Source organism: Triturus cristatus, chromosome 1_1, assembly GCF_964204655.1.
Source record: "Triturus cristatus chromosome 1_1, aTriCri1.1, whole genome shotgun sequence".
NCBI classification, from domain to species: Eukaryota; Metazoa; Chordata; class Amphibia; order Caudata; family Salamandridae; genus Triturus; species Triturus cristatus.
The window spans coordinates 99,780,282-99,802,910 of record NC_140579.1 but is presented as its reverse complement, the minus strand read 5'-3'; the positions used below and the strand labels follow the sequence as shown (position 1 = coordinate 99,802,910).

Below are 22,629 nucleotides of genomic sequence, written 5' to 3'. Positions count from 1 at the left end.
ACTTAAAGAAGAGCTTACTGGCTATCTAACATCCTGAAGTGCCGGCCTCACCTCACTTTGAGGTAAATGTAATTTCTTCCACCATGACATGTTATAACCAGCTATCTCTATGTCCTTACTATACTGTAGTAACTGACATGCATTCTCTTGTCTTTTCACTGAAGAACCCGGCCGGGTCCTCACGTGAGTTTTTTTACCTTCACCTTTCACTTCACTGTCACAGAGGCAGCACTATCTTCATCCAGGTAATTCCATATAGATGCCTTCTCATTAGTTTTCCTGCATCTGTGCCGATATATGGGCCTTATGCTTTCCTTATTTTGTTTTAGATGTCCCTACATCGTTAGTCCTGAGGAGACCCCCATTGATAGAAGGGTCGAAACGCCGTCGACAAGTAAAAAAGAACAGACCATTACCCAGCCCGTATCATTGTGTACTGAAGCTGTAAAAAATACTGTACAAGAATGGTCTTTTCTTACAACTGATGGAAACTGTGTACATAATTCACTTTGTATATTCACTTATTGGTTCCATTTCTTCACTTGGGGACACCATGCACAAACAGTACTACTTTTGACTGAAAGAAGTGTACCTATTTATTTATTTATTGATTTTTTCATAAAATGTTATACAGAGCAAACTGTGTAGAGGGTTTTCTTGCCCTCTGACATTAGATGGTCCTCCCTTTTTCATTGCGAATGTGCATAAGTATTTCAAATATTAGTTCTATTTATCCACAGGAACCATTGTTTTCTTATATACAAATATTACCCTGGTTCCGTCGTGAGTAGGGTTCCCCTGTTACTTCTTTAGACTTCACCACAGAGGCGCAGCTCGCAGGCAGCCCAATATGGCTCACGCCCCTCCCTTACATTTCAGAAAGGAGAGGCTGATGGCAGCACAAAAGGTTCTGTGAATTACGGACTGCTGGGCTTACTTTGGAACCCCGGTCTCGAATGGCTGGCCACAAGCTTATCCCTCACTAAGTGTTAAGGCACTACTTGATTATTGTTTCACTGCTTAGATCCTTACTCCCTATCAAGACTGTAACCATCAGAAGAGGAGCACAAGGGCTCTTCCAATGATGTGATTATCTGCTAGTTTTACATATGCATCGCTTCAAAAGTATGCATGTGACTTTGGTGGTTTTGGTCTTAATTGGTTCAGAATATACTAATCTAGTTTTCTGTGGAGTCTTTTTGTGGTGTATTTAGTGTGTTACTGAGTGTGCGTGTGTGTTGCACAAATACCTTGTGCATTGCCTCGCTTGATATGCCTGCCTACTCGGCACCAAGCTGCCAGAGGGTGAGCATTGGATATCCTAATGCTGACTAGAGTGGTGGGTTCTGCATGGCTTGGCTTAGCCAACCAGACACCCCATTTCTAACAAGGATACATTAAAAAATGACTCGTACCTGCTGCCCAAGCAATCTCTATGGCTTTGGAGGCCTGGAGTAGTCTGAATGGTCACACTTGTGGCAGTATGATGGTTGATACTTGTGTTGGTGCTGCCATTGGCAACGCTGACAGTGGCAATGGGTGGAGGTAGCTGCTGGCCTCCTGACTGGAGCTCTGGCACTTATTGTACAAAGTAAGCACTAGCCATTTGCTGTCTGAAGGCTAAAGGAAAGCACATAGAGCCTCCAAAAGGCCTAACCGGCTGCCCTGGAACAGCATTGCTGGTGAGCGCAGAGGAATAACTCACAGCTGTCTTCCTATGAAACAGCACTTCTGCTGTTCCATTCAGCTATGCGGGTGAGAACAAGGCCATGTCAGAAACTCTTATTGGCTCCCTTCCTTCTGGTGGTAATATTAACTTAGTTAGAGAAAGGAAGGGAGGGGTAGAAAAGTTACTGGTATTATGTTGCAATATGTCATACTGCTTTGTTTGCAAATATTGTAACTAACTTTTGTCTTTGTAGTAAACACTAGTCATATTATATGCACACCTTTTATTAAAATCATCAAAGTATATTCCTGTTGTAAATTCTTGAGTGTGTCTATTCATGGTGAAAGGTGGTTTGAAGCCAATAAATAACAGCGACTTCTGTGAGTCACTCGAGACTTATTGTTGCTAAATATATACCTTCCTCATGTGATGTTCAATGGGTTATGTGGGTTACAGTCCACTGGGTTCTCTGTCTCATGTTGGTATGTTGACTACATTTGTGCTTTAGAGGGTTTAAAGAGTCCATAACTTGTGCAAGATTCTGGAGAAGTTCCAGAAAGATTTAGGATTTCAGATCCATGTTCCAAACGATTTAGACATTTTTTGATTTTGCTGGGTTTTACTGAGGTGGTTTATCCATCGCAGTTATACAACCAGGTACGGTATTACGGAAGGTGCCCAGATATAAAAGAGCATGCTAGGGTACGCTTCATCAATATATGGATTCTTGACTCTGATGTCTCATTCCTGAGCAATTAGAAGCACTGGTTATCATTTAGACTCCACGAAATAGCTGAAGGAAGCTGGTTTTTGCTTCCCTTGTAAGCTTAGCAGCGAGATGTCATAATTCAGTATGTAATGTGCTTCATTAGTTATTAATTACCTGGCATAACAAACACCTTCAGTGTTGAACCCCAGACTGCAGAGTGGCTCAATATGGACCAATGTATAATTCAGAAAAATCGCCAACGTCAGATGCACCTTAGTGTCTGATGCTAAAGAAATCCATGAGTAAAATCATGTGTTATAAATATTTATCTATTTACTTTCTCTCTAGGATGTGCAGATCATCTTGAGCAGGTATGTTCTTTTCCCATGGACAACCAAGTCTCAATTTTGTCAATTACATGAATTCTTATTTTCACTTGGATTATGGTACAAGTTTTTTATAACTCATAACATTCCCTAAAAGTAGTATTTTCGTGGTATTGCTACATTACAATAGTGTTAACTTGTGTATGAATTTTAAATGGCAGGTTAAGTAGTCTTGTTTTAAGAAGGTCGCTGAACTAAGCATGATTTGAGCAACAATAATGATTTGCTTACAGTGTGCTTCAAAGATAAGGTGTCTGGTGAATCACGTAGCAGCCTGACATTCACAAACCACAATATCAAACACCTGTGACCAGGTTAGTCATATGTGAAAGCAGTAAGGGTGTCCACTTATCCTGTAAATGATGCATGATGTTACATGTTGTACACTTTTCCACAGGGTGCCAGTGTAACTGAGTGTTGGTAAACTGAGTCCCCACAGTGTGGTTGAAGTGAGGACATGGGCAGCAGCATTTTGTAGCGGCTCAGTTTCTTCTTCAAGTGCCAGGAAGCCCCTGTAGATGCCTCTGGTTAATCCTATCTAGACCAAAATGACAAGAGAGAGAACATGTTGTAAATACTCCAAGTGTAGGAAAAGTAGTCTTAGTGCTTTATGATGATTAACCCAGCCTTTTTCTGAAATGGGGTAAGCAGCAAAGTCCGCCAAGATTGCTTTCTGCCATCACTGATCCCAGTGAAGAAATGCTGGAATGTATCCACTATGGAGACCTTACATTTAAAAGGATTTCACTTCCACAACCACCTGTCCAGGACTGAGGCAGCCTCCAAATTTATACCTGTTGTTGGCAAGTGTCTCAACTTTATTCCATTCCAAATAGCTAATGAGTTCTTGTGCAGATCCCTGCCCCATCTTGACTGCTGGGAGCCTTCTTAGTCTTACATTTTTATAACATGAAGACTGTATGTAGATCCTAATTCCTGAGAGATCCTCCACTCCTCTATCTAAACCCGTAGCACAGATTCGTATTCTACCATCGTTGGAGATCTCTCATGCCTCTCATGAATCGTTGCCTGGAGAAGGACATAGGTTTGGGTTCTAAGAGATCCTTATTAATGGCAATCCCTCTCTGGATAGTAATTTTCACTGTACATCTTTCCTTTGCCGCTCTGGTCTCTTTCAGGATGGGGAACAAGCTCAATGCTGGCAGTATTAGACCTGCGTCTGTATAAGCGATGGGATCCTGGTGGTCAGTCAATATGAAATGAGCATTCCCCAGTGCAACTACTGCATGAGGATCTAATATGGACACACAATGTTGTGACACCTGGCCTGGTTTCTCTTACTAGTGTCTCCTGCTTGATTCTCACCTGTATAAAGTCTTTTATTTCTCAATTATCTACAGGCGATGTTTCCTGTAGTATGTGCCTTGCAGTCATTCATCACTGAATGATTCTCAATCAATCAATCAATCAAGGAATTTGTATCGCGCACTACTCACCCGGAAGGGTCTCAAGGCGCTTGGGGGAGGGGGTCTGCTACTGCTCGAACAGCCAGGTCTTGAGCTGTTTCCTGAAGGCGAGGTGGTCCTGGGTCAGCCGCAGGTGGACGGGCAGGGAGTTCCATGTCTTAGCCGCCAGGTAGGAGAAGGATCTTCCTCCGGCGGTGGCTCTCTGGATGCGAGGGACGACGGCGAGGGCGAGGTTCGCGGATCGTAGCTGTCGGGTGGGCGTGTAGAAGGTCAGGCGGTCGTTGAGGTACCTTGGGCCCAGGTCGTGGAGGGATTTGTGTGCGTGGGTGAGGAGTCTGAACATGATCCTCTTGTTGACAGGGAGCCAGTGCAGGTCTCTCAGGTGGCTCGAGATGGGCTGCGTCGGGGGGCGTCCAGGATGAGACGGGCGGAGGCGTTCTGGACACGCTGAAGTCTTTTCTGAAGCTTGGCTGTTGTGCCGGCGTAGAGGGTGTTTCCGTAGTCTAGTCTGCTGGTGACGAGGGCCTGGGTGACAGTCTTCCTGGTCTCGGTCGGGATCCATCTGAAGATCTTGCGGAGCATGTGGAGGTTGTGGAAGCAAGATGAGGAGACTGCGTTGACTTGTCTGGTCATCGATAGGGAGGAGTCCAGGATGACGCCCAAGTTGCGTGCGTGGTCCGTTGGCTTGGGTGCGGTGCCCAGGGCCGGGGGCCACCAGGAGTCGTCCCATGCGGAGGGCGACGGTCCCAGGATGAGGACTTCTGTCTTGTCCGTGTTCAACTTCAGGCGGCTGATGTTCATCCATTCGGCGACATCTTTCATCCCTTCGTGTAGGTCGGCTTTGGCGGTGTCAGGGTCTCTGGTGAGGGAGAGAATCAGCTGGGTGTCATCGGCATAGGAAATGATGTTGAGGTTGTGTTGGCGTGCGATGGCAGCGAGGGGTTTCATGTAGATGTTGAAGAGAGTGGGGCTGAGCGATGATCCTTGCGGGACGCCGCATATGACTTTGGTGGCCTCAGAGCGGAACGGAGGGAGGCGTACTCTCTGTGTTCTGCCGGAGAGGTACGAGATGATCCATTCCAGAGCAATCCCCTGGATGCCGGTGTCGTTGAGGCGTTGGACTAGGGTGCGGTGGCAGACACTAACACTGTCGAAACAGAGGTAGGGTACTTCCTTTACCATTACACCCCTGGTAAGGTAGCTTATCCACAGCTTCTAAAGTGCTCCATATTTCCACAGGTGGTGAACTTCATCAGACAGGGACATCCCATGAGAACCCCGATGGGCTTTTAGACTGTTTTGCAAGTAGATGGACAGAACTCTCCTGGCTCTTGTCTTCTGATTTGGGAAGAGTAAAAAGAATGAAGGTCTTTGCACTGTGTAGATAGCTGTGCCATCTGCCTGACATTTGGTTAGTATTTTCATCTTGAGAAAAATCCATGTATGTATGACAACTGGATATGTTCAACGTATTATATTGCTTCAGTCTCAGAATACCAGGTTGTGGTGGGCAGGAGTGCACCAGAGATGTATCCAATTTACAGCCTTGTGTTTCCTTACAAGGCTATGGGGAGAATGAATGATTAGTATTGTCTGGATGTCACACCCTAGAATGCACATATAGGTGCATTTAGATCCTGCAGTGTCCTACATCCTAGATAAAAGTATACTTTGAGAGTGAGTCATGTGGAGGTTAGGGTCACTTACAATATTGTTCCTAATCAACAGGTGTGATAAAGTGAAGACTCAGAATCCTCAGCAGGAGCAGACTTCTCACAGCATTGTCCAATATGCCTCATCGCAGGATAAGCGGCTGAAATTAATAGGTAAATAAATGTCTAACATCGAGACAAGTCATATCTAAGTGGGAATTATTTAAATTGCAGGATTGGGTGCATGGCTAGGGCTGATTTGTGCACTGGAAGCCAGTAGAGCTCCCTGGAATGCAGTGCGAGATATGTGGGGCTTGGAAGGTTTAGTGTGATTATGGCTGCAGACTTCTGGATAATTTGGATTTATCTGGTGAGTTGTTTGCTGATCCAGGCATGGCGGGCATTCCTGTAGGCCAGCTTTCTTGTGACTAGGGCGTAAGTGATTGATTTTCAGGAGCTGGCAGCCTGCCATTTGAAGACTTTCATAAGCCTCTTCAGGGTGTGGAAGCAGGAGGCGGTGATCACATTGATTTGGGTGGTCATATTGAGGGCGTTGTCGATGACAATGCTGAGGTTCTTAATGCGGGGGTGGAAGTGGATCCCAATTCAGCTGACCACCTGGTAGACTACCAAGATGATGAGTTATTTCTGAAGATCACAACTTCTGTCTTGGCGGTGTTGGGTTTGAGACAGTTGTTTTTCATCCAGTCTGCAATCTTGATCATGCAGGCGGCAAACTTGATCTGAGTGTTGTTCGACAGGGAGAGTATGTTGAGTGTTGTAAGCCTAGGAGAGAACGTTGATGGCACGGGAACAGATGATGCTTGTGAGTGTGGTCATGTAAGTGTTGAAGAGAGTCGGGCTGAATGAGGAACCTTGTACTATTCTACAGAGAAGGTTGTGGGTATCTGATGAGTAAGGGGGTAGGATACTGTATCGAAAGCTGTGTCTTCTCTGTCCTGGATCGTGCGCAAGCCTCTTTAGTGGCAAGGAGATCTGTTTCTATGCTGTGGTTTGACCTGAAGTCAGTGACTTGAGGAGTTGGTGGTCATTGAGTTGGTTGGTGGGACATTTGTTGCAGATTTTCTCCAGGATTTTGGCTGAGTACGATAACATGGAAATGGGCCTGTAATTAACTAGTGTTGTGGGAGTCATTCTGTATCAGGGTGAGAGTTGTTTGTGATGGGATGTAGTCCTTGAGTGAAGGTGTGGTTGAGGCAAGGGTCCAATAGGGTTCTAAAGCAGATGGACTGCATGGCTGTTTTGTCCATGTTGATGACAGGCCATGTGGCCATCGTGGTGTTCTTCAGCATGATCGGGAGATGTGATGCGATAGGTCGGTTAGAGGTCGAAGTTGTTGTACATGCTGGTTATCTTGCAGCAGAAAAATTGTGAGAGCCTGTTGCATTGGTCCTGTAAGGGGGTTGCTGTTAGAGGTGGCTGCTGGTGAGGTGGAATATTTCACAATAGCGAAGATTGCTGCTGTTGGAGCTGGCGTTGATGCAGTTTTCAAAGCACTACAAATTTGGTCGCCCATATCTACTGGCAGTAGCTTCTCAGGGTAGATTTGAGGGTGATTGAGTCCACATTGCCTTGGCTCAATCTCCACCTGCAGTCAAGTTGTTTGCAGTGGTGCTTTATCATCCTTAATCCTTCTGTGTACCAACTAGCTTGTGGTCTGGATCCTTGTGACTTTGCTGAGCTTGAGGGGAGCTACGGTGTCAGTGCAGGTGGTAATCCATTTGTTGAAGGTAGTGATGGCACTAGGTAGGCTGTTGTGTTCAGTCTGAAGCTCTTGGAGTTTGGTCATCCAGTCTTCCTCTGTAATGCTGTTTCAGTCTCTATGTGCTGGCCTTGTTGTAGTGGCTCTGTGATGGTGTGAGCCAGGAGTGGTGAATTTAATGAGAGCGTGGTGAGTTCAGGTTATAGCCATTAGCTTATCAACAGAAATGTTGTTGAATGTGGTGAATATCGGGGCCAGAAGGTTTCCAGTGGAGTGTGTGGGTCCTTTTACTCACTGGGTGAGTCCAAGGTTTCCTAGATCATCGGGTAAGGCATTAGCATTTGGGTCAGCGAGGGATTCCAGGTAAAAGTTCAGGTCTCCAAGAAGGAGGACGTTGCTATCGTCGGGGATGAGTGATCCGACAAAGTCTGTGATGGTGTTTGCAAAGTTGGTGCGGAGATATGGTGGTCTTAAGATGAGGGTGCCACTCATGGTAAAGTTGTCTGTTATGTGGAGTTTGAAGGACAGGTGTTACATGCTGTTGAAAAGGAGATGGCGCAACAGAAGGGATCCCTGCTGATTATTATGACAATTTTACAGCCTAGGCAGCCCCCATGACCCATCCTCCTCGTGTTGCTGATGGAATTGATGCATTGTGAGTAATCAGTTTTTCCCCACACCGTACTTTAGGAGGCTGAAGATTATATAATTCTGACTATATTAAAATTCGTTTGAAACTGATTTTTATATGAATATGAAGTCTTATGACTTTTGCAAACATCGTTTTTGTTAACTGTTTTGTATCCACACATTTTAAATGGCATCAAATCCTACTTTTTAGTAATGCAATAGTTTATGAAGTGAACTACTTCTAACCAATTCTCAAACCAGAAATTACAGACAAATGTAAAATAGCATGGTTGAAAGTTGTGTGAAGAATCAGGGAGACTCTACGCAATAAGAAATATAATAAAATATAACTATTTAACATATTGATATGAACTCGTACTACAACAATGGTAATGTCTCATTATTTTATGTGTTTTCAGATTACAATTAATGGATGGATACTTATGTCTTAAATCTTTTAAATTCTTTCAAAATTGTCCACTAATTTCCTTTCTAAACGGATGTAGAATATTTCATCATTTGACAGAAAGGATATCAATTTGGTCCTTCCAGTATGTGACAGTGTTAATTCCAGCTACAATCATTATGGGAAATTGCCTACTTATGTTGGCTAACTTTTTTATAATAGTATTGTTAAATTTAAAAAAACAAGTCCCATTTCCATGAAAGAGTTAAGTTAAATTAAGTTCCATTTTACACCACATACATTTTCAAAAAGTATTTAGTTTAAGGTATGCAAAACCCATGGCTTATAATGTTTTGAAATCACCGTCACATTCTGGTTGGAATGTGGTATACCATGAATAAACCTGTTGTAATGCACAAAGCCAAATAGAGGACAACATGTAACTGTTTTGAAATGTTAATTCCTTTTCCTACTTATAGGAAGTGAACTCATCTTACACATCACAATTTCCTATCAAAAAAGCTTCATTATATATTTTTTCAACATTCATAATGCTTGTCAAATTATCTTCTTACCTGAGATGATATGGAGCAGCAGCAGTAGATGATTTTTGCTAATTGTTTGCTAATTCTCAATGGTTTTTGTGATGGGTATAGAAACAATGCTCTATGCATGAATTTCTGTGAGCTTCACATACTGTTATAAAGGTCATTGGTTGAAACCAAGCTCATTTTCTTGAGCAATGTTTTCAAGATGACATCGGTCATGATATGATGACGTTACTTGCTACCTAAGTTAATCCATCAATGACGGTTTAGGGACAAACAAGCAATTTTCTGAGTATGCCAAAAGGAAACCTGATGGGTCAGATTAACAGACTGCCTGTTGTAGAATTTTTGCAGTAGTAAAATATTATGACAAACTCACTGCAAAATGCTATTCATAAACTGCACTTCAATAGTACTACTACAAAATAGTAGTAAATCCAGCACTACACATGGCCAACTACTGGTAGTACAACATCCCCATATAAACAATAATGGTGGTAGGAACATTAAATAAAATCCAATAGGAAATAATGTTAAATTATATTATTTTAAAATAGTTTAAAATATCAATAAATTTAATATTAATAAAAATTTAAAAGTAGCACTTATTTTTTAATTTAAACATTAATATAATGTGTTAAAATATAATTAAATTCTTTGTAATTAATTCTGTGCATCTCTTTTAATAATTATAGCATAATAAAAAATGTATTTTTTCTTTTGGTGGGAATTTATTATTTGTGAATGGGTTACTACCTCCTTTGAGGAGTCTGTGAAATAATAATGTTTTATGACCGCATTTCGGTAGCAAAACATTAATACATACCACTACGATTCAGAATTTGGAAGAGATGCTCTAACAAGTTACCAAATTGCAATTTGGCGTTTGTACAGTTAAAAAGCCTGCTTGCGAATTCGTCTGCTTGTAACTTCAAAAAATACTTTCTACATATGGCCCATGATGGTCAGCTGACTCTAGCAGGCCACCATTCCTGTGACTCTAATCAATGATAGAGGGTCTCAATTTGCGACATACCTTATATATTTTAATGAAGTGGGTCGAATTGCTACCCAGTGTAAATTGGTATTTTGTGAACCAACCTATTAATACATAGGTTGTTTCACAAAATACCAATGCATTTTGGTGAAGTTGATGTGCAAATTGCACCCACTTCTACTGAATCGATCTTAGTCGATTCCTAATAATCGTTATTTAAATCAGTTTACAATTTCTTGATAGGAATCTGAGTACATCAGGCCCTCTCATTCCTCTCTTCATCCTTTGCCTAGTGACGTCCCTCACCAATCCTCCTTTAGTCCAAAGTTTGTTTGAGAATTCCTCTGAGTTCTTAATCCTATGTTTTGGATGGTCATGAATGCGCAACCCACTAAACCTTAAGTCGTTCAATGAAAATATCAATTAGGCCCAGTCTCACTTCCACACTTCTATGGTGCCACCGGATGAGTACTAATTTGTTGAAGCTCCGCAGTGAGAAGATTGAGATTGTGATTTGTGTGAACCTTGATGTGGTGGCCCTCCGTGTTAGCTTCTGCCTGGAGTCATTTATGACTGTTAACTTATTAAGAAGCAGGTCAGTGAGGTCACTTCATATTTCCTTATTCATCTTTTTCTATACAAAACGTCCCCCTTCTTACTTCATAACTGCAGCCAATGCACAGTTCCACTGCTTATTCCCTCACACCTGGACTGTTGTAATTTATTAAATCTTGGTCTCCCGGCTTATCCTAAGCAGCGTCTGTAACTGATTCAAAATACATACAGCAGAAGGTCTCTTTCTTGGCTTTTTTACTCGTTCTTCTATTTCTCACTATCTGAACAATGCATTGGTTGCCTATGGACAAGTGCATCTAATTAACATCAGCACCGTCCCCACTTTACCGATCCTTTTTCCAGTACTTCTAGCCTATGTCAACATCCTAAAATCTTCTTTGATTGCATTGGTTGTCGCTCTTTCTCAGACCTTGCTGTTAAACACTGGAGTTCCTTGCCTGTCAAACTTCATTCTGTGACTGACCAAATGACTTTGCAAAGGCAACTGAAGAATCTCCTCGTCCCCCAACTCTTATCTCTCATTTGTTCTCTTCAGATATCCTTTCAGAATCAAGACAACTCTTATGGGTATGGGAGAGATTGTACATATTATAACATAACATCTTTTAATCAATCAATCAATCAGTCGGTATTTGTAGAGCAGAGCTTCCCACCCGTGAGGTTGTCCAGATGCTGGTTTGCTGGGCCTAGTCAAAGAGACAAGTCTTGAGTCTGTTCCTGATGTCCATTAGTAAGTGTGGTGTTCAGATGTGGAGGTTGTTCCAGGTCTTGTGCTGACAATATTGCATATCAACCTCCAACTTGTTACTGCGTGACTGTCTTTGATAAATCTTCCTGGGTCTCATTTGATCATTGGAGATGTATTTTACTAAGTGCAGACATAGAATCTTTGCATACAGACAGGATCCCCACTTCAGTCTTTGAAATGAAGTATTGCATACTGTAAGCTATATCGAACATTGCAACTAAGATAATAACCATTCAAGAGTACAAGTTGCGTCTGTGTGGGTTGGAGAGAGTAAAGTGAGAAAGATTGACGGGCTGTTAAAGCACTAGGGATACAGGTAAGAATTGACTAAAATTGTTTGGCATCTAAGACAAGTTTTCTTTTTTTATTACAGGAAGCATTCCTGTAGAACAGGGTAAGGTAATTTAATATAATATATTTTTGTTTTTAACTCTTTTCTTATTGTTTTATTGTTTAAATTTCATTTCCTTACTTTCAGAGTGAAGATACATGAAATCCTACGCAAGTGAGTAAACCTGATTCCCATTGATAGAACGGCACACCCTCTTTCTAGGCCTCCTGTAAGTGGTTAAGACTATGAATTTGGGTTATACTGTGCCACTTGTGGGATTATATTCACCGGGGTCACACAGGACGTGCAGTGATATCTTGGTGTCAAACTGAACCACATGCCAAAGCTAAGACACCCTGAGGTTCTACTGAGCAGACCGAGTCTACAGAGCCTTTACAGAGACTAGGACTTTGACAACATTGGGATATCCTGAATCATGGGCGAGGTTAGGGTCATAATGTCACAAGGAGGGACTAAGACAACAGGGGGGTCATGGAAGGTCATGGGATGAGCTATACCAAAGGCCGTACCAAACTACAGGAAAGACTTTGATACCCTGGAGCTGCATTGAACCACAGAGCATGGAATGAGGTTAACAGGTGCTTGAGAACATGGGCTAACACTAAGACATGGGAAGGGCTCTGATAAACCGGAGTCCCAGTGCAGTGGCATTACTCACCTGTCGTTGCAAAGCATGTGTCAAGGAATTGGTTTTGGGTTTCTAGTATATCATCCTTTATTTTAAAAAAAAGAAAATACAATCAACATTTTAGCCTTCCAGTCGATATACATGAAATAATGGGCAGGGATTGTTTAAAATCAGGTAAAATTACAATTTCATAACATGTATTGAACTTTATCAGTGTTGCATATCCATATCTCATTGAACAAGAATAGCTGTGTTTCCATGGTTCTAAAGGTTCTGTGTCAAGCAGTACAATATGTTACTGCTTTCGTGACTGTTACCGCATGCACTTCTGACATCAAGCCGAGGACTCCAGGCATGAAATGTCTTCTGGGACCATGTTATGTATTAGGGCGCACTTTGCCTGTTTTCTCCTGTTGCACCTTAAAATATTTGCTCCGGGCGCAAACAGAGTAAGTGCGCTCTATTACATAGAATACTTTGCCCCTAGGGCAGCCACAAACTCGTGCTGCACTGGGGGCAGCTCATTCATGTGAATCACAGAGCGGCTTTGAAGCAGCCACTCCTTGTTTCACTGTGCAGGCTGCAACCTGCCTGCACTTTGAAGAGGGATTAGAGATCCCTTTGCAGGCGGGTGTAGTCAGTGACTGCTTGATCCTGCAAGGGGATGGCTAGGGGGTCAATAGGACCCCCTTTACCCACTGTAGAGGGCTGGTCTCAGGGGGTACACTGTCAGTGCGCCTCCTAACAGCTTCTTTGCTTCTGTGCCTGTGTCTGTAATATGCCCCCTTGCAAATGAGGGAACACCCCGTGCAGATAGCATGGGTGCTTTAAGTGCAGCAGGGCTATTGGTATTACAGAAGGGCCGCACAAGTGTCTAGGGCCACTTCTGTAATACTAAGGTGCCCCGGGGGCTTGCAAAGTGGGCACAAACACCCAATGTGCCCCTGGGGCACTCTCTGTAATATGCCCCCTGGTCTTTTTTAAGATGAGCTCTTTTACATGGCAATAATTGGCTATCCATCCACAGTCGACATAATGGCAATTGAATGATCAGGGTTTTCTGTCTAGAACAGGTCTCCAAAATCATTTTTGTGAGTGTTAACTTCTACTGCCTTGCTAGATTGTTTACCTGACAATTCCAGCACCTTAAACTTACCTGGAGAGGCAAGCCTTTTAGGTGGTTCTCACTGACTAATGATATGCACTGAAAACTTGATTAAACACCACCATTTCCCATTTGACACCTCAGTGAGTTGAAAAACTGTCCAGTGTTCAATTGTATGCATGGCCACCATCTATTCTGCTGCCTTACTGTATTCAGCTGCCTGTAATTTCTGCTTCTGAACTTCATCCTCAGTCTTGCACTGGAAGTCAAAAACTATTTTCACTTTTGGACTCACAAGCAGATTTCTTAGTAGTTTTTTGCCTGCATATTTAATAGTAACTCCTGCAGGATTTCACATGGTATGATAATCTTATGCATCTCTGAGTCCTGATGTTCATACATTTCATGATATGACCTACCTAAACCCTTGATTACTGATCATACCCCACCTTATTTCAGCATCCCTGTGATTCTGGGAACTAGCCGAATCCCCTCCTCTCCCATCTCCCCTAGACCCCCAACTCAACTTACCACCATACACTCTTGTTCTCCCACCAAAGGCAACACTAAGTCCCTCTCCTGCATGCTTGTAAACTGCCGCTCAGCTGTCTGACATGCGACTGAATTATCGGAAACCATCCTCAGTGAAACTATCGACATTGCCTTCCTTACAGAAATAAGGCTTAATGACCACTCGACGGCCATCCTAGACGAACTCACCCCCCTGGTTACTCTATCCTTAGGAAAGACATACCTGACAGAATAGGGGGTGGTTTAGCTATAATCCACAAAAACGAACTGCAACTCACTCGTGTTAAGAACACAGACCACTTAACCTTCGAATACCTTTGCGTCAAACTCACTGTACTGGGTTCTTCCCCAATTCGTCTACATAACATCTACCATCCTCCAGGTGATCCTCTTCCCTTCGCTGAGGAACTTTCAGATCTTTTTACACAATCCTCACTGTCCAACTCGAAAAATCTCTTTTTAGGAGATTTTAACATCCACTGGAACAATGTTGTTGATCCCAAGGTCAGCCACCTCATTAATCTTCCAGAGATTAATGACCTTATTCAACATTGTCACACTCCCACCCATACCAAAGGGGCCACTCTCGATGCCATCATTTCCAACATTGACTTGGCCTCCCTTTCCACCATTCTCCCCATCGACTGGTCTGACCATCACCTCATTCTGTTCAAGATCGAATCCACTCCCCTGCTCCCCCCCCCATTAAAAATTGTAAACCTATGAAATGGTCCAGACACATTAATCAAATCCCTCCTGGTGTACTTGAGTTTAAACTCCAAGCGCAACTTTTTCTCAACCCTCTCTCCCAAGATGCCAATGAGCTCACCAAGCTTTTCAACAAGACCATCAATGATGTTGTAGGCCTTTTAGCCCCTCCCAAACTAAAAAAGCAAAGAAACATTCCATTCCAATCGTGGTTCAACTCGGATCTCAACAATGAAAGATGCTCACTCAGACTGATGAAAAAACATGGAGACAACACCCCTCCCCATCTAGCCCTCCTCCGAGCCGCTAGATCGACTTATAAGAAACACATTTTCAATGAAAATACTACCTTTCTCAGAACACAACTCTATCATGCCAAAAACAGACCCTGAGAACTGTTTAACATAGTTTGAAATCAAACCTCTTCAGCCAACTTCTTCTCGGCCAAAATAGCCAAAATTGATCAGTTCTTCCATCATACTCGGGTCTCATCCAATCCCCCAGCAGCCGCTGACATTACCTTAGACGCTCCTCCCTTGTTAACTCTACCTCCGGACTCTTCTGCTCACCTTCATGTTACCGCCCCTCCTGAATCTAGCTCCCCTTCTTACAACTGAAAAACAATGCATCCTGGCTTAATTTCCAGCCTGTGTCTGAGCTCGAAGTCTTCAATATCATTGCCAAACTTAAGCCGTCCTCACACACCAAAGACCCTCTCCCCTCTAACCTTGTCCAAGATCTAAATCACATTATTGCCCCTAACTGGACTACTATCATCACCTCCCTTTCCACAGGTTCTGTCCCTGACTCCCTTCAACTCTGTTAAATCACCCCTATTGCTAAAAACCTCACTGCAGACCCTAATGACCCGAACAATCTCCGCCCCAATCTCTAACCACCCACTTCTCTCCAAAGCCCTTGAAAAATGTGCTTTGCTCCAATTGGATAAACACATTAACAATTTCTATTTAATTGACTCCTTGCAATCCGGCTTCAGAAAAGGCTGCAGCACTGAAACCGCCATGCTAAATATAATTGATGACATCCACTGTTCCCTTGACAATGGGTAGTCCTGCCTTCTTCTCCTCAACCTCTCTGCTGCCTTTGATACTGTCAACCACAATTCCCTACTAAGAACGCTCAAGATTCGCTTTGGCCTTAACAGTCTTGTCTTCAAATGGTTCGCCTCGTATCTCCAACACAGAACACAACAAATGAAAAACGAATGCCTCTCAAACCCTACACCTGTCTCCCGAGGTGTCCCTCAAGGCTTTATTCTCTCCCCCTCTCTCTTTAACCTCTTTATGGAACCCTTTACCCTCATTTTGAAAAAAGCTGGAATCAATTATCACCTCTATGCTGATGACACCCAACTTTACTATAAGATTAGGTCCCAGACTTCATCTTAACAATACACTGAGCAGGATCCAATCCTGGTTATACTCCAATCATCTCAAACTTAACCCAAAAAAAACTGAAGTCATCCTCTTCTCTCCAAAAAACAGGCTCCCCATCCAATCCTGGTTCTCTGACCATAATGCCCTCAACTGTTCGCTCTCCATATCCAACTCCGTGAAAACACTTGGTATCACCGTTGACAAAAATCTAACTCTTAGCGACCACATAAAAACCTCAGCTAAAGGTGCTTTCTTCACTCTTGTCATCTGAAGAAAATCAAACCCTTCATTCCACCTGAAGATTTCCAATGGATTGTCCAATCATTAGTACTCTCAAAAATTGACTATGGTAACGCTATCCGCACAGGAACCCCTAAAGTACATCTAGCCCCCTCAGATCTGTGCTCCACCTAGAGGCTAAGATAATCACTGACTACAAACGTATCTCCCCAGCCCTCAAGAATCTTAACTTGCTCCCTATTGAAGGTAGATCCTACTACAAGACCGCATGCATTACTCCGCTGTACCTCGCAAACAAACTCAAAATAGCGAGCTGCTCCAGACCACTGAGAAGCAGTAATCCTCTCCTCCTCGTCCCTCCCTTGTCAAAAAGGAAAACCACACAATCACGCTCCTTCTCCGGAAATGCACCTAACATCTGGAATGCTCTCTCAAAGAATCTGCGATGTGACCCCTCCTACCTCCGCATTAAAAAAAGGCCTCAAACATCACCTTCTCAGCAAGTTTTGGGGTCCATAATCCTAGCCTCTGACCCTCCACCCGGCTTCCCCTGTCTTGATTCTCCTTTACCTTTACCATCCCTCACCTCTCCCCACTCCCTCTTTTATTTCTCACCCTGTTTCACTCTCTCTACACCCCCATTTTCTTCCCTTTTCTTCCCTCTCCTCCATCTACTACCCCCTCCCCTCCAAAAAATCTCTGTTCTACTTTACCTCCTCCTCCTCCTCCCCAATTTGGTTCTTCCCACATTTTCTTATCTAATTATACCTCATCCGAGCTCAGCCAGAATCTTTTTTCTCTTACCCTCACTCTCTAAGTAACTTTACCTGTGCTTCCTGTTACGGTTTAAAATAGCCCTCCGTGAGCGCCTTATCTGAAAGAAACACGTTAGTTAGATTCCTCACCTTAGAATATCCCCAGGCTGGATCCGGAAAGATTTTTGTAGCAATACCCCTTGAGCGTCGCTAGGCGTCTTCTGCGGCTCTGCGTCCGTCGTTGGCGCCGTGCGCCGGAATGACGTCGTCGGAGTACTTGGACGCCGCCCTCGCGTGCTGAGTCAGTTCTTCTTTTTTCCGCGCCAGTAAGCGCCGATCCGGGAAGAGCTTACCACTAGTCATTTTTTGACTAACTTTTTCGACTCTTTTTGCTCATCGACTCGACTCTTGTGACGGTAGCATGCCTGGTTTCAAGGCCTGTGACGCCTGTCATCGCTTGATGTCAGTGACGGATCACCATCGCCGGTGCCTGTACTGTTTGGGGGCCCACCACGACGCGGAGTCGTGCCTGGATTGCCAGGCCTTGACGTCGAAGGCTAGGCGGGAGCGGTCCCGTAAGCTTCTCGAGCTTCGGCACTCGGCTCCGCGCTGCTCCCGGTCCAGGAGGAGGTCCAAGGACCGGTCGCAGAGCCGCAGCCATCGTCCTCGCTCATCTGGGTCTTCGGGTAAGTCCAAGCACTCAAACATTCTAAGAAGTCCAAGAGGCGGCATCGCTCTTCGGACTCCCCTCGCGCGACCCGGCCGAGGGTCCGAGTGGTTCCAGCCCCGCGGTTCCGTCGGAGCCGCAGGAGTCGCGTCCGCCCTCATACCCGCCGGTCCCTGGGACTGACGCAACTCCGGCGGAGGTGTAGTTTGGGTTGGCGTGTGGGCTCTGAGCAAGGGTGTTAAGCTGTTCATTGTTAACTTTGTTCTGGCTGCAGCATGTGATGTGATGAATGTGGTGTGGTGTGGTGATTTTTCTTGAAGATGTTGTAGATGCACCAATGGCCAGTCCAGTTTGGTGGGTGGCTGAAAGTGACCTGGGAGGTAGCCGAGCATCTGGGGTCAAGCGTGCGTCTGGCGGAGTGGGTGGGCGTTTTGACGAGCTGACGGAGTCCGAGGTTGACTACCAGGGTGGCGGAGTTGTTGTGTTTGTGGTTCTTGAGGTGGAGGTTCAGGTCTACCAGGAGGATGTAGTCGTTGGAGGCCATGACATGCGTGCTGAACAAATTGGCCATGGTGTCACAGAATTGAGGCCAGGGTCCAGGGGTTCTGTAGACGAGGGTTCCTCTGAGAATGGGGTTGCGGTATGTGTGGATCTTCAAGTGCATGAGTTTGGCGGTGCTGAGGGTGTGGTCATTGATGTGTGAGCCCCAGAGGGTGTTGTGGTGGACCATGACGATGGCAAGTCCACCTCCTACTCCGTTGTTGCGGTCCCTGCCAGTGATCTTGTAGCCGTCCAGAATGGCTAGGGCAACGTCGGGCATGGAGGAGGCCTGTCTCCCCCAGGAAGGCAACATCCGTGGAAGATGTATGGATTGTGTCCACAAGTTGGATGAGGTGTTTGCGTACTGTGTATAGCATATTGTGTATTTGATTGCGGTTATCCTTGTGCTGGGTCAATGAAAAGGTCAATTAGTAATGTATGGAAACGTCCTGTGGATATGCCTTGCGATCTGCACATCAATATGTCTGTGAGTCATGTAGTTGGCATTCAATCTGTCGCTCATCACATTTCTCATGTGGTTCCATTGTGCTAGAAGACCCACCCACCTTGGATAGGTATACAATATTCCTACAACGGAGTATAGATGACACTATGTACCATATGCATAGAATAAGAGCAAAGCTATGTGTCAAGTATGCATGTCTCCCATAATATAGTGAAAAGGCTTATACAATCCAATCAGTTTCCAGGATGATGTCAATATATGTGTACCACTGCGGGTGTAGTGTCCATGCATAGACTTTTCCTACATGTAACACAACAGATGGCAGCCCATGCGCGGTTCGTCCTCATGGAATTCCACACGGATTATTTCTAGACTATGGTGGCGTTTAGAATTTCGATGTCCAGAGCCATTTGTTTGTGGGACAGGAATCAGCCTCCTATTTGATTATTTGGCTGACAGCCTCATCTCATGTCTAGACGTATCACAGACCCACTTTCACAATTAAAGTTGGTACAGGACTTACAATGGGTGTCCCACAGATGATGGGATGTGTATGGAACAATCAATGAGATGGCCGATAGCCATGATGACCCTGGGCAGCATTGTTGCGTTTGCAATTCATGCATGGACTGCAGGTGAGCATTTCTGAAGTCCAGACACTTCAACAGCTAGGCATGGGTCCTTCTGATGTGATCCTTGGAACTGTACTACTTGATCGTCCCTTTTTCCCCATGGGACAGATAAGGGATGATGTTGATATTGCTGTGACGTGCTTTAGTGCACACGGTAGGTGACACTACGAAAGTATGTCAACACACAAGTGTGGCACATCCTGTCTTCAAATTTTAGATTCACATTCATGACAACATAAGACTTATGTCATGATGCTGTGACGCATCCTTGATCCTATGTCATGATGACTGAGTAGCTGCAAGCTATGGTAGATCTGTTTCTGTGTGTTGGAGATTAGACAATACACACTAAAACTATTGTCTACATTTAAGTGCTCGTTGCATGTATGCTGTGAAAACCAAGCTGACGTTAATTTCACCCTGCTAGTACTACGTGGCATGCTGCATGCCATCCAATTTTAGTATTGTAATCAATTATGAGTCTCCTTGGTGTGTAGATGGCAAGCACATCTCTGTGTTCCAAATGGAAATTGCCACTACAGTGGATTCCTCTGTTGGAGTGTGAAATGAACGGGCTAGTGGTAAATATGCAAGAGAAGAAGTTCTTCTTCCATGACCAACTGTGACACTGTCAGAACCTAGCATCCATTGCAGATTAATGTCCACATGACTTCATGACTGATACAAGGCTAGCCAGATGTCATTTTTGTGAGGAAATGATCAAATGTCATGATGCCTGTTGACTGGTTCTTACATTCATATGGCTCATCATTAATTAGTTACTATGTCAAGTGTGGCAATGATTAACATGCAACCATGACATTCAGTTGACTGCACAGTATGTGCCGAGCTAAATCAGTACTTCTGTATTGGTGTGTGTGGGCAACAAATGTAAAAGATAATTTGCCCAAATGTTGTTTACATTACACATGACGGCATGCATTTCCTATGAATGTATGTCCGGCATGTTCTGGTGAACTGACACATGTCCACCTTTTCATACAGATAACATGAATGCAGGAGAAGAGTGGGCTTTCCGCATAAGGACGGTCCGATACCAACACATTCTCTCTGTGGCCAAGGGCTTCCGCTGGACCTCCCGCCATTATGACAAGGAGCGGGCTGCAAACACATGGGTCACCAACCCCGCCGCAAGGGATGGCATGCAGCCACAGCAGCATCCTCCGACTCCCGTGGCCCCAGCAACAACATCTGCCTCAGTTGGCCCCACACCAGCAGCCTCTGGACCATCAGGCGGACAGGCCATAGATGGCCAGGGAATGGAGACACTGATGTCCAGACTGGATTCAATGGACAATAAAATAGATACTTTGGCAAAGAAATTGGACATGGTCCAGCAGAGACTGGAACATATAATTAGCCTCATATAGGGGCAAATGTAAATATTGTTGACACATTGTGCTTGTACATATTTTAAGTTTTAATAATCCTTTTGTTACTGATTGTAGATTTGTTTTTATATGTAGGCATAGTTAGATTAGATAGGTTTTTTAGATGTAGATTTAGTTGTAAGATTTTTCTTCATAGGGTTTTTTTATAACTTTTTTAGAACTTTTAGGGGTGGGGGTAATGTTATGTGTGTTACTAGTTTATTTAAAAAAAAATAATTAAAAAAAAATATGTTTTTGTATGGTATTATAGTTAATAAATGTGTAGGTTAAGTATGCGTATGTCTATTGTGCATTGATGTGTTAAGGGGGGTGGAGGATGATGTTTACTTGTCTGCGTGATCATAGTTTAGCTTAGGTTAATTAAGTTAGGTAGTGTAAGATTAGTTAGTTTTTGGCTTTCATATTAGTTAAGATATGATAGTGTGTTACTTAATGTAATTTTTAGTCACCCTTTTCTTCTTTTATTAAACCTTTCTTTACATACATTGGACTATATTCTATGATATTCCGCATTTCATATGTTGTATGTGTGAGTTGGTGGGCACATGGACTGTGACCACCGGTTCCTGTTTGAGTGCATCATATTAGCACATTCAGGTAGGTTTGTGCTACATGTCTGACTAGATGTACATGTTCATGCAACACCTGTGCTTTGATTTTGTTGGTAGCCAATAGTGGTCTGACACATAAATACGTTTTGGATTCTAATCATGAGTTTTGTGCCAACCTCTGCATGTGAATCTAGCAATATTCAGTCTCTGCTGGGTACGATGTTGACATATGTATGTAAAATACAGCTTTTCTCTTACACAGATGTACAGAATGTACGCACCACACATCTGATCCCTCCGTGTTGTAATAGCTACACCATGTTCATGTACAAGTGGTCATTGTGTTACAAGTGGCTAGTTCATATGACTGTACAACACAGTGTCTGTATATAGACTTACTTACAATTTATGGATGGTGTATGAAGTAACCATGTTAAAAATTCTGGCCATTTTGTTGGGGCATGACGACAATATTTTTAGACACAACGTCATCAATGGTGATGTCTCTAAATCATCTTTTGCAGACAGGAAGTGAGTTTTTGTGACACTGGCAGAGCTTTTCTCAGCCCCATTTTGACAGAGATTCAACCATCCACTGTGTGGAGACTTTGTTAAGTTTTGTACTGTGTATACGTCTTATGTTGCGCACAGCTTCCCCAGCAAAGGTCCCTCCCAGCACTTGTAGCAAACACAACAGGTGGCCGGTGACAGTAGGAGTCCGGAATTTAAGTGAAGAGGTGAATCTTGATAACCTCACAACAGCCCAGAGAATACTCCATGATGCAAATGTGTGTAGTGAATTAGTTCAAGACTTGAGCTGCTATTGTGAAGGAGTTGCACACGACAGCTCACACCCTCCTTACCCGTGCGACAACCACTAGCTGTTGACCTATTGCTCTGATTTTGCGAGTGGTGGTGTATTGTGACAGCATGTAGGGCAAGATGGCAGGAGGGAATGATTCAAATATGTTATACGCAATTCGGAGAGGCTTGTACTCACTACTCTGACTACCGCAAGCCAATGATGCCAACAACTGGGGCTGTTGTTGGAGCTGGTTCTATGGGGACCAATTAGAGTCCTGGCAGCTGTGTTTGTGACCCTCGCCAGTCTCACAATCTCAGAATTGTTTGTCCCCAGCTACAGAAAGGTGCAGTAATATTTTTTGGGGGAAAA

At 43.8% G+C, this 22,629-nt stretch overlaps 1 long non-coding RNA gene across 1 annotated transcript in view; it reads left to right on the top strand.

The window, feature by feature from the left end:
* The window catches only part of LOC146869623 (uncharacterized), a 70,563-nt gene extending 49,177 nt beyond the window's left edge, over positions 1-21,386 (top strand). The window contains exons 3-7 of the long non-coding RNA XR_014962406.1: positions 2,727-2,749; positions 5,920-6,017; positions 11,845-11,865; positions 11,950-12,031; positions 20,498-21,386. This is a non-coding gene — a long non-coding RNA (uncharacterized LOC146869623). The remainder of the gene's footprint in view (positions 1-2,726; positions 2,750-5,919; positions 6,018-11,844; positions 11,866-11,949; positions 12,032-20,497) is intronic.
* The last annotated feature ends 1,243 nt before the right edge of the window (positions 21,387-22,629 follow it).